Source organism: Mastomys coucha, unplaced genomic scaffold (assembly GCF_008632895.1).
Source record: "Mastomys coucha isolate ucsf_1 unplaced genomic scaffold, UCSF_Mcou_1 pScaffold23, whole genome shotgun sequence".
Taxonomy (NCBI): Eukaryota; Metazoa; Chordata; class Mammalia; order Rodentia; family Muridae; genus Mastomys; species Mastomys coucha.
In genome coordinates, this window is record NW_022196906.1 from 55,271,689 (window position 1) to 55,283,051 (window position 11,363).

Genomic DNA, 11,363 nt, shown 5'->3' on the forward strand with positions numbered 1-11,363 from the left:
GTCCTCCCAGAATACCCTTTCTCTCCTGCACTCCACTCAGTTGTCATGAAGAGCAACAAGAGAAGCCAGCACCCACAATGGAAAAACAATTCGGTAGAATTCCCCAAGAGAACAGCTTGCCAAGAATGTTCTAGAAGAGCATTGGATTAGGGGAAGACATAAATGTATTGTGGGGAAGAATTCACTTTGAAACAAATGAGAGGTATATTTTCTGTTTCAGTGGGCTTACCTGGAATTTTGGATTTCCATTCTCTCCTATTTTTACTTTTTGTGACATGGAAGACCAGGGCCTCCCTCTTGCTAGGCAAGGGGCTTGTCTTGGTGCAGAAAGTTTCTTGCTTATAGTCAGGCCAGCTGGTGTAGGCCTATGTCCAAGCTATTAGAGGAGTAAGCAGGGGGGTTGCAAGTTGAGGTCTCCCTGGGCTACATGATGAGTTCAAGGCCAGCCTGAACAACTTGGTGAGACCCTATCTCAAAATAAAAATAATGGGGCTCTGGGTGAAGCTAGTGGTAGACACACTTGCCTGGCCTATGCAAGGCCTTTCCCTCACAGGACACCCTGGGAGTGTGGATATGGATAATATCAGTGGACTTGACCCTAGCCAAAAGCCATGAAGCAACTTCCCCCCACCCCAGAACATAGTTAACAATGAGAACTTATAAAACTCCATGAAAGGCAAAGCGTCAGCAAGATTTGGTTCTGTCCCTGAGCTAGACTGGTTATTGGCGTGACCTTGAATAGCTAACTTAACCCAGTGTCTGGACCTGAATAAAAAGAGAAATGCTTTAATATCACAAAAACATGTCTTAGAACACCCGTGTTATGAGATTCTAATCTCGCAGTGATTATCCACTCTCCACAATATTGAACTAATAATATCCTCATCCTTTTCTCTGAATTACCAACCTCGGAGTCGCCGCTTCTGCCACTGAGCTCAGCTGAGATGTACGTGTGATCACAAAGGTCTTGAGCCCTCAAGCAGAGCAGAATACAGCCGTTCTGGAAGTCAGAGCCACACCCTGCCTCCGTGACCGCAATGGGAAGAAGCACTGCATGAATGGAAAGACTGAAGGCAGAGAAGCACTGCATGAATGGAAAGACTGAAGGCAGAGGTGCTCGCTGGGCGAGGAGGCATCACTGAGACAGGCTTCTGAGCCAAGTGCTCCACTCCGATGCAAGTGGCTTGCCAAGACTCTACCTCACCTCTCAGAGTCTACGTAGTAGTGGGAACTAAGAGTTTCAGACACATGAATAGTCATGAAAGGCGAGAAGTATTTGTCGAAAATGATTATTAAACAGTTAATCGGATAACTGGAAAGACACAAGACTGGCTTTAAGATCTGGTCAGCCAAGCCTTGGTAGAAGTAAGTCATTGCATAGCCCATGGTTGGTGCTACACGCTGGACTCAGGGAAGCCTTGCTGTGTTGGTGGCTCTGGGCTGTGCAGCCGAGACACTAGTTACAAAGGAGTCCAGGATGGCGGGTGCTGGGAGTTATCAGCAAGACCCCTAAGATGTGCACCCCAAGGAGAGCAATCGGCTCAAGTCTGGAAAGCCAAAATTAAAAAACAAAACACTTATCTTTGGAAGTCTTTCTTACAAAAAGAAGTTGTAAAATATGGGCTGTGTTATTGAGAAGTAGACTTAACAAGGAGGGCAGCCCAGGTAACTGGATGAAGGTTCTGAGAGACCCAGAATGGGATTTAGTTGTATCCAAGTTCTGTGGGCTGTGTATTGCCATTTGGGGGAGTTGTGGGCTCCTGTTTAAATGTTCAGAGAATAGGGCCAGGTACCTGTCTTGTGGATACCAGTGTGTCTGGGGCAGGATGTTGCCTCAGTGAAAAGGGATTCTAAAGCTGTTTATAGGCTGGTCCCCATGTCTTCGTCCTGCTCCCAGAAGAGTGCAGTGATGTGGGTCATGCTCTCCATCTTTGGCTTCCATGAAGGGTCACCTGCCATTTCCTCCCTTGCTTTATTCTCTGCCTGCATCCCCCGATCTTACTGTAGAAGCATGAACTAAGAGAAGGGGCAGTGGAAGGTCACTAGAGCACCCTGGCCATCACCCACTGTGACATATGTAAATTTGCAATGTGGCGTGGTTCTTGTAGGGTTTTTCTGAACCAACTCTGTCCCTTCTGTCCACATTTATGCTTCAAAATATGCAAAAGCAAAACCCCACCCTCATCAGCCTCAGTAAGAGACTTAGCCCTATCCTTGAGGGAGACAATCCAATGTCTCCTAAAAGCTGTGGCCAGGCCCCGAGTGCATATACAGGTTCTCTGTGACTGAGCAGCATTTCTCCTGTTCTGTCAAATTCTTCCTCAGACTTCGAGGTTCTGGTCTAGCAACTTGCTTGTAAAGTCGATGACATTAAGATGGGACTAGAATGACAGGAACAATAAGGGAAACTACTTAATATTCATGAGTCTAATGGGAAGCTGGTCCAGCAGTGGTACTTGCATGTGGACTCAAGGCTACAATTAAAACTTTTGTTATCTGCACCAGTTAGGACTCACCTTGCCTTCAGCTAGAGCTGCTACAGCTGGCCTCTTAAGGTCCTTTTCTGTACAGAATTACTGCATCGGTGGTGTGCTTGGCTTGTTTTGTACTGTTTGTGCAAGTGGACTAGTAAAGACTAATGGACTGTTCTAGAGCAATGGCTCTCTCATCTATGAGTTCCAAATTCGAAACCATGGGGCTGACCAGAATCCATCCTGCTCCTAGATCCACTGGTATCCATGCAACAGCATTCCAGGGTAGACCCCTGTCCTCCTCCCGAGCCATACATGATGGTGAAAATCCTGGGTGGGATGCCTCCACCAGTGTCTGTCCCTGTGACACCATGTTTCCCACCCAATTGCCCTGTCATTGAGGATCTGCCACCACCATCCTCTTCTCCAAGTTCCTACCATTGTCCTCCCCGCCCTCCGTGGCCTTTGCAATGACACACATGTTTTTTAGTGTTCAGAATAGGTATTTTTAACACCATCTGCCTCTTTGGCTTTGTGTCCTAACTTGCTCAGCCCTGGTCTGGCTATACAAAGCCACTGACATATTAAATGCTGTCCCCTCAAACTCTTGTCCCAGTCTCATCCCTTCTTGTCTTTCTGTCTTTCTATGAGTCCTCTGCCTGAGCCCTTTAGGAATTCTCATTCTTCATACAGATCCCCATACAAATGGAACTGTCCTTTCAGGCACTCACATGTCGCCTCTGCTGATTACTCTCTGCACGAGGCTAGAGGGAGAGATGAACGAGTGCTATCCAAGTATCTATTGCAGTGGCTGTGGTGTGTATGACTGGAGACGACTGGGGTGTTGGCAAAGAACAATGGGAGCCCAGGCCTCTGGCTTAGAGAGTATGGGGCACGCTGTGACTGTCCCAGTGATTCTAAGCATTGCCTCTCTCTGTCATGAATAAAGAGCTAGTGAAAACTGGCCTTAGACGCTGTTTGAGGACTCACCTTAGGAAGAAGCCACATGTCTCTGCCTCTGCACCAGTGGCTCCAGAAGAGAGGGCCCACAGAGGCTTTCTTTCCCAGGGAACTACATCCCCAGGGGTCCACAGGGATGTTGATGTTACCTGTTCTTGAGCCTCGGCCTGTCAGGTGACCTCCCAACAGTATGTTTCCTTGGAGGACAATTCCTTACAAAGCCTTTTTCTCATTTTGACCTGAGCTCTGTCTTCCTGAGGTTCCTAGATCAGTTGCTCACCCTCCTTCCTCCCTCCTCGCCCTCCTTTCTCTCTTTTCTCCCGCTCCCCTTACTAGTTCAGACAGCCTCATTCTCTCTTGAAATCTTACTAGGTATATTACAGACAAAGGCCTCTGGTTTTACTTTGGCATGATTAGGGCAGTTCTGTCAGTGTAGATTTTTGAGAAGAAACTGCGTGGGGATTTTACTCCTAACAACCTTAAATTTCTTCCTGCAGATTTAAGCCTGTCTTTCCCCAAGTCCTCCCTCTTTGGAAGGGTTATGTGAGTGTCACAGATATTGCAAGTGGGCAGGAGGTGGCAGGAGAGAGCCATGGTGGCCTCAACAGGACTGCAAAGACTTCAGAGTCCCAGGAACCAGTCCATAGGGATAACAGGGAGCCCTTGATGTGAGCAGCAGAAGAGAAGGAAGGGCACAGACACCCCAACGCTACCAGAAAGGAGTGCACAGGTGCGGTGGGAAGATGGGGAAGGGGGAAACTGCATGGAGAGTCTGGGGAAAGACTCGGCCCCAGAATTAGCGTGTCCTGAGAAGGTAACCGGTAGATCAGTCAGGGACCCAGGGGTGATGTAATGTTATGCCCTGATCATAAAAGAGTACCATCAAAGACTCCGTTGTGTGTGGTCCCATGTGTGTGGAGACCAGTGGAATCAAGAGGTCAATGGGGGGTGTCTTCCTCGATTGCTTTCGGCCTTTGTTTTTGAGACAGGATCTTTTACTGAACTTGCACTCAGCTGGGCCACCAGGGAGCTGCAGTGAGCTCGTAACCACCTCCGAGAATAGGAATTACAGGCATGCACCACTGAGCCTGCCTTCTTCATGTTTGAGTCCTTGTGCCTGTGCAGCGAGCATTTTTTTTTTTTTTTACCAACTGATAATGATAATCTCTTAATGATAGTAGTTTTTTAAATTTCAAACTGAAAATTATACTGTTGATCCCAATTATGTGGTAAGAAAATCTGTGGAGTATGTGTGTTCTTATGTGTATGTGTGAATGAATGAATGAATGAATGAATGAATATTCAGACTGTACATTCTATATGGAGAAGAAAAGAAAATGATCAAAAGTAAACAATACTTATTTTTCTAAGTCTGGCCTCCAGTGCTTGTGTGAAATGTGTACTTAGAAGAGAATGCAGGAGACACTTCCAGGCTGTTCAACTTTTGAGGATTAGGGCACAAGCTGAGGACTTTGCTTAATACTCAGAAATAGGAACGGACTTTCCCAAAGGCAGGGGTCCGTTATCCAAGTGATCTGGACATTCGCATTCTGTGGCCTGAGTTATTTCTCCGACAGTAATGGACTAGCACCCCGCTGGCATAGATGAACAGAAAGATGAACTCTTCATTCTACTACCTGTCAGGTATCAGAGCTTGGGAGAAGCTTCTGCCAAGGATGCAGGGAGGGTTAAGCAATGGTTGTCACTGGAGGACTATAAAGTACAGGCTAGGGCTGTGCTTCAAATGCCGGAAGATGGGTCTCAGGTGAGGCAGTTTGTGAAGGCGGCGCACCTCCAAGTGACGAACCTTAGTGAGTAATAATTAGATAATTATGCTTTTGCCGGGAGGGCATCGCCTTTGAAAAGATTAGCATAGTTCTCTTGGGACCCTGGTTTGTTCTACCAGAGAATGGTTATAAAAAAGAGGAACCCTGGTCCCTAATCTTCCTGGCTTCCTGCCTTTGCATGTGACCTCTTCTATATATGGCCAGTTCTCTTTCTGTTTCTCTGCCATGCTGGGACATGGCCAGAAAACCCTCGGCAGGGGTGCTGTGTGAAGACTTCAGCCCCCAGATCATCAGCTTAGAAAGTTTCATTAACTTATAAGTAATCCAGACTTAGCCATTCTCTTACAGCAGCACAAAATGAACTAACACAGTTTGCACAAGGAAACATCGAGTCCTCTCATCTCAGCATCCTGTGGGGAGGCCTGGCAGAGACTGGCTGATCTATTTGGCTTGTCTGATAGAGATAGTCCCTAGAGGAGTGGATTTAACAAGCCATGGCCGTGCACTGACCTGGTAGGGACAGCTCCTCCTTCTGGAGTGAAGAAGCCCTTCATTCTACAAGAAATTGAAGAGCCTGGCCCTCATAACCCAGAACAGTAGCACGAGTAGTATTCGGATGGCTTTTCCTGTGTCTTTGTAGACACTATACCTTGAAAGTGGCCAGAACAACACTGATCATTGGCTCTTACCAGCATGATCTGGCCACGGCCCATCATTTGAATCTGCGGAGACTGATTAGAATTTTGCTACCTACAACCTACTGTCCCTCACAACTTTGTGTCATTTTTACATTTAACAAACTTGCTACTATTATCTTCCTCCCAGAGCCCTAGAAGCCAGGGCCCAGCAGGCCACCATCAGTGCCCAGGCATGCTTGGATCTGTTGAACACCAGGTCTTGTCATGCAGGTCTGAATGTCTCCACAGTTATAATCAGCTTACATCTGCTTTCTTAGTCCTGTGGGGATCTAGCCCCGTCATAGTCTTCTCTCTCTGCCCAGACAGACCTGTCCCCATGAGCATGCGTCCCAGGTTACCCTATGTGCCTGCCTCTAGGGCCAGTTGTCCCACCCTTTCCCTCTTGCTTGGTGCTCAGCCAATCTTCTTTTCAGGCTACCACAGTCTCCTGACTGCTCTTTTAGCGCTCTCTCCTCTCTCTCTCTCTCTCTCTCTCTCTGTCTCTCTCTCTCTCTCCCTCCCTCCCTCCCTCCCTCCCTCCCTCCCTCTCTCCCCTCTGCTCCATCCTTCATTCTATAATCAGCGCAGACTTTTACATAGGTTTGGGACTGAGGTATCATTCAGCAATAAAGAGGGACGAACTACTGATTCACGCTAAGTGAGAGAAGCTGCAGGCATAAGAGCAGGGATTGCATGATTCCATTTGTCTGAATTGTCTTGAAATGGCAGCTATGACGAGATAGACGGCAGATTGGTAACTGCCTCAGGCTGGGGTTAGGAATGGTGATTGAGTATAAATGCACACAGGGGAGTAATTGGGGTGACAGAAATATTCTAAAACTGGATTATAGTGATCATTGCACAATTCTGCAGATTTATTAAAAATTACTGAATTGTACTTAGAAAATAATCTGACACATCTCCATGGGCAGAGTGTTCCAGGGTATTCTCCAAGGTTCGAGCATATTCTACTGTTTGGTGCATGAGGTCATCGCAGTAGATTTATGGACGAGATTACTGTGCTAATTCTTGGCTGAAGGGAAGAATTTTTCAACCAGAGCTACTAAGTATATTTACTGTGAACAAGATCTGACCGTGTTACCATGCTCAGTAGCTTTCCTGAGCCTTGTGCCTGGAGGATAGTACCTAGGGTCTTACTGTCGCACTCAGCCCATCTGCAGCCTGCCTCAGTTGCTCTTCTCAGCTGCAATCCAAGCACACTGGGTTACATGTGGTGTTCACAACCTGCCAAGAACATGCCATGCCCCAATTAACCCTTTAGCTCCACCTCAGGTCCTGGCTGGACTTCTATCCTGTTCTGGAGTGGAAGCTCTCGAGGGATAGACCATCTTGCCCATCTGCATTCCTAGGCTCACAACAGTGCTGAGTCACATTCATTCATTCATTCATTCATTCATTCATTTGTTCATTCTACAATCATTTATTTAGACTAAGGATTCTTGAGTGTCATCCATACTGACATGCTGGGCTAAGTCAGTTTTTCCTGTGGGGATTTTCGCTTAGCACAGTGAAAAGTAATGCAGCACATCCAGTTTCTTTCCGCTGCACACCAACAGTGCCCCCTACACATCTGTTGTAGCCCAAAGTGGTCTCCAGGCATTGTCCAAAGGCTTTTGGCAAGGCATGGAGTAGGGAGGGAGGGAGATTGGTGTCAGGCCCTTTCTGTACTGAGTTCTGTGCTCATCTTCATTTAGTTGTTCAGAAAAAAAAAAAAATAAATAAAACATCTGGGACTGAGAACAGAGCCCTGAAGAGATTCCTTGTTACCAAGAGCTTGTCAGCCTAGGAGCCCAAGGCCTTGCTGGCTGCTGCTGTTTCTGGCTGGTGACCTTGTTCAGCCAGGAAGCCTGTTAGGCCCCTTAATCTAGTGTTGATGTCTTCTTGACTCTGCCTGTCTTCACCTTTTGTGTTGTCAGCCAATTCACCTGAGGAGGAAGACAGAGGTCAGACAGATGCTCTCCTTTCTCTGCTTCAGCACTGGCATGCTCTTTCCTCATTCTTGGCTTTGTTGGAACACATCCTAACAAAGCCTTTTCTATTGTCCTCGGGAATTTGCAAGCCGCAGCACATTCTGGGGTTTGGCCATCACTCCATCACTCACCTTACAGGCTGAGGGCGGGGAACGTGCTTCTCTATCTCTTTTGGCTGTATCTCTTGCCCTTTGTCCTTTAAACAAACAAACAAACGAACACCCGACTCCCCTAAAGTATCATGGGAAAACACAGGATCTCTGCAATTGCTTCTGTGAAGTGACTTATTTCTGTCTTCTCATAACTGGAAGACATCATCCATCCTTCTGGAACTATCTTCCCTTTCTAGAGTTCCCAGCTCTGCTTCTCTCGAGCCTCTTTCTTGAGTCTATAAATAGCAGTAATGTTAGCATTAAATACTTGCATACTAGTGAGGCAGATTCAAACACAGTCTGTCTGGTCCCGCAGCCTGGGGAAATTACATGACTATTTGTTGTGAGGATTTCCTTGTTGGGGGTTGGGAGGACTAGGCAACACATCCAATCTACATCCCCTCTTCAAAAGGCCCTAATGACAAATAGGTATGATTCAGCCCAAGTTGACTCTGAGAAACCAACAAGTTTATTAGGATTACTAACAGATCAGTAAGTAAAGGGTTGTGAGCAGCATGGGTGGCCTTAAAGCTGACACACTGGAAAGTCTGCACCCAGCAGGCATGAGAACTCCTGCACGGAGACGCAGATTGAACCTGTCCCTAGTCCCTCCTGGCCTGTAGACTTCTTGCCCTTTCTTTAGGTCCTGTGTGATTAGGGCAGAATTGTACATAACTGGTTAGAGGAAGGGCTGTGTCCTCTCTGCTCCTCCTTCTATGAGAGATGGTCAACCATTAACAAGCTCAGCTGTGATACAAGTTTTTGCACAGCTTTACTCTGGAAAGTGAGTTTGGTTTGGAAGATATTCCTGTACACTGGTCTGCTCTGTGTCTCTGGGATTCTAGAATCTGTTCTCATGGCTCTCACACTGTCTTTGTTTGAGTCTCGCCAGACATAGATGCCAACCAAGAAAAGAATTTGGGCATGATAAGGGTTGGGAGAGAGTAGGAGTGTTAATGGAGAGATGACTCAATGGATATACAGTGCTTACTCTGTAAACATGGGGACTGGAGTTTCAGCCCCAGAGCCTTTGTAAGCCAGATAAAACATTGCATACCAGAAGTGGAGATAAGGGACCTCTCAGGGCTCACTGTCCAACCAGGCCATTGAGAGACCCTGTCTCAAAAAATACAGTGTATGGGCCCTGATGAATAATACTGGAGGTTGTTTTCTCTCTCTCTCCTCCCCGTGCCTCACGTGAATATGGACGTATACCCACAGATGCAAAAGAGCTTGTGGGAACTGATCTTATAGTGGGGAGTGGACTGAGGTGATAAAGAAAAGAACCTGACACAGAGTGTTTATTTGTCCTGCAGGCTGCTGCTGGCAACCAAAGCTTAACCCATTGGGGAATCTCAGGGAGATCCCCTAGAGCAGTGTCCCCCAGCAAAGGGAAAGGAAGTGATTACCCAAGTCCCCAACTCTGACTGACAGTGAGACACTTCCAGAAGCATTAACTCCTGGCTGCCTGGGTTAGACTCAATGTGCAGTCATAGGTGTTCGCAGTAGGTAATAGAGGACTCTAGTGGTTGTGACCTGGTCTACATATGTATTTTAAGCTGCTTGTATTCCAGGATAGCTCTGAAGGGCCTTTGAGTGCCCGTGCTTCTGGTGGGACTGTCTGTGGACCCAACTGCATCTCTGCCTCACCTTCTTCTCTCTTTTTTTGTTGTTTTTTTTGTTTTGTTTTGTTTTGCTTTGCTTTTTGAGACAGGGTTTCTCTGTGTAGCCCTGGCTGTCCTCACTCTGTAGACCAGGCTGGCCTCCAACTCAGAAATCTGCCTGCCTGATCCAAGTGCTGGGATCAAAGGCATGTGCCACTACCACCTGGCTTCACTCTCTTCTAACTCCTGTCTCCTGTCCCTGAGACTCACTCCACAGGTGACTTTCCAAGAGCATTCAACAGGCATCCCACCCACTAACTGATAGCTGAGGCTCTACTTCAACCATGCCCATCCTGTTCTTTCCCCTTTGCTGTGCCCGCAGCTTTCCCAGCCCCCGATGGAGGGTGTGTCCGCACCTCTGGAAGCCAATGTGGCTTCCTGACTTGCTTTGACCAACGCAGTGTATCATGCGGGCTTTCGAGTCCTAGTCTTAGTGAATTTCAGCTACCCCTAAGTTCCCTGAACACCCTTCCTCTGGGATATAAACAGACTCCTCCAACTGTCTCACTCAAGAGCTGTGTAGGGGAACTGAGGCACTCAGCCAGTAGCCAGTACCATCTGAGGCCTGCTCAGCTAGCGATTCTCACAGAGCCATCCTAATGTTTGTTTGTTTAATTATTTATTTTATTTATTTATTATTTATTTGTTGGTGGATGTATGTGGAGATGTCCTTTTCAGGTGCTTTCCCACCTTCTATTTTTGAGAAAAGACCTCTTTGGATGTCACCAATTCATCCAGCTGATCAGCAAGCTCTGAGCATCTGTCTCTCCCTGTCCCTGCCCCTTTCTTACCATAGTGTGCTTGGGGTTACAACCATGTGAAGCCATGTCTGAAAGTCCTTGGATCCACACTCGGGTCCCATGCTTGTACAGCAATGATTTTATAGACTGATCATCTCCCCAGCCCTATGAATTATGACCCATATAGTTGTAGCTAATACAGCATACAGTGACATTTGAAACACCAATATATTGGGGGTGTTTGGGATTCAGCAATAACTACCATAGCATGGCCTCAAAATGAAGGGGCCAATGGCTTATGGTCAAGTAGGGTGGCTGCCTGCCATACCTCAGGGATGCCTTGCTCCCATGCAGCTCTTATCCACACCCACAGAATGGGGTTCCGTTCCCTTGTCCCTGGGGAAGACCATCAGCGTTCTTCCCATGGTCTCTTGGAACAGGGAGGTACCAGTGCTGTTACCTCTCAAACCTCCCCCCCCCCCATGTTGAGAGAATCAACCTGCAGCCAAAAGAGCAAACGGAGCCTACCCTTCCCCAGAAACATCCATCGCCCGCCGCTGCTCCAGGCAGAATCCCAGCACAGCATAATTCCCTTCTGTGGGAGCTGGCTCAGAGTGCATCCGTCTTCACAGGCTCATAATTCATCTGATTATTCTCATGCCGGCCCAGTGGGGACTCAGAGTCATCAATAAATCACCACATTGCTGCAGATTATGCTAAATGACCTGGGCAAAGGACTGGCTGTGCTTGCCCGTCGCTATATAACCACGGGGGCCGGAGCCACTCATTCATGATGCTCCACAGGGCTGGAGAGTATGCTCCTGGAGGATGGTCCACCACCCTCTTGTCCTCATTTGCTGTACTGTGATCATGACCCATGAGAACAGGAGCCCACGGATCGTCAGGTGACCCGAGTTCAGC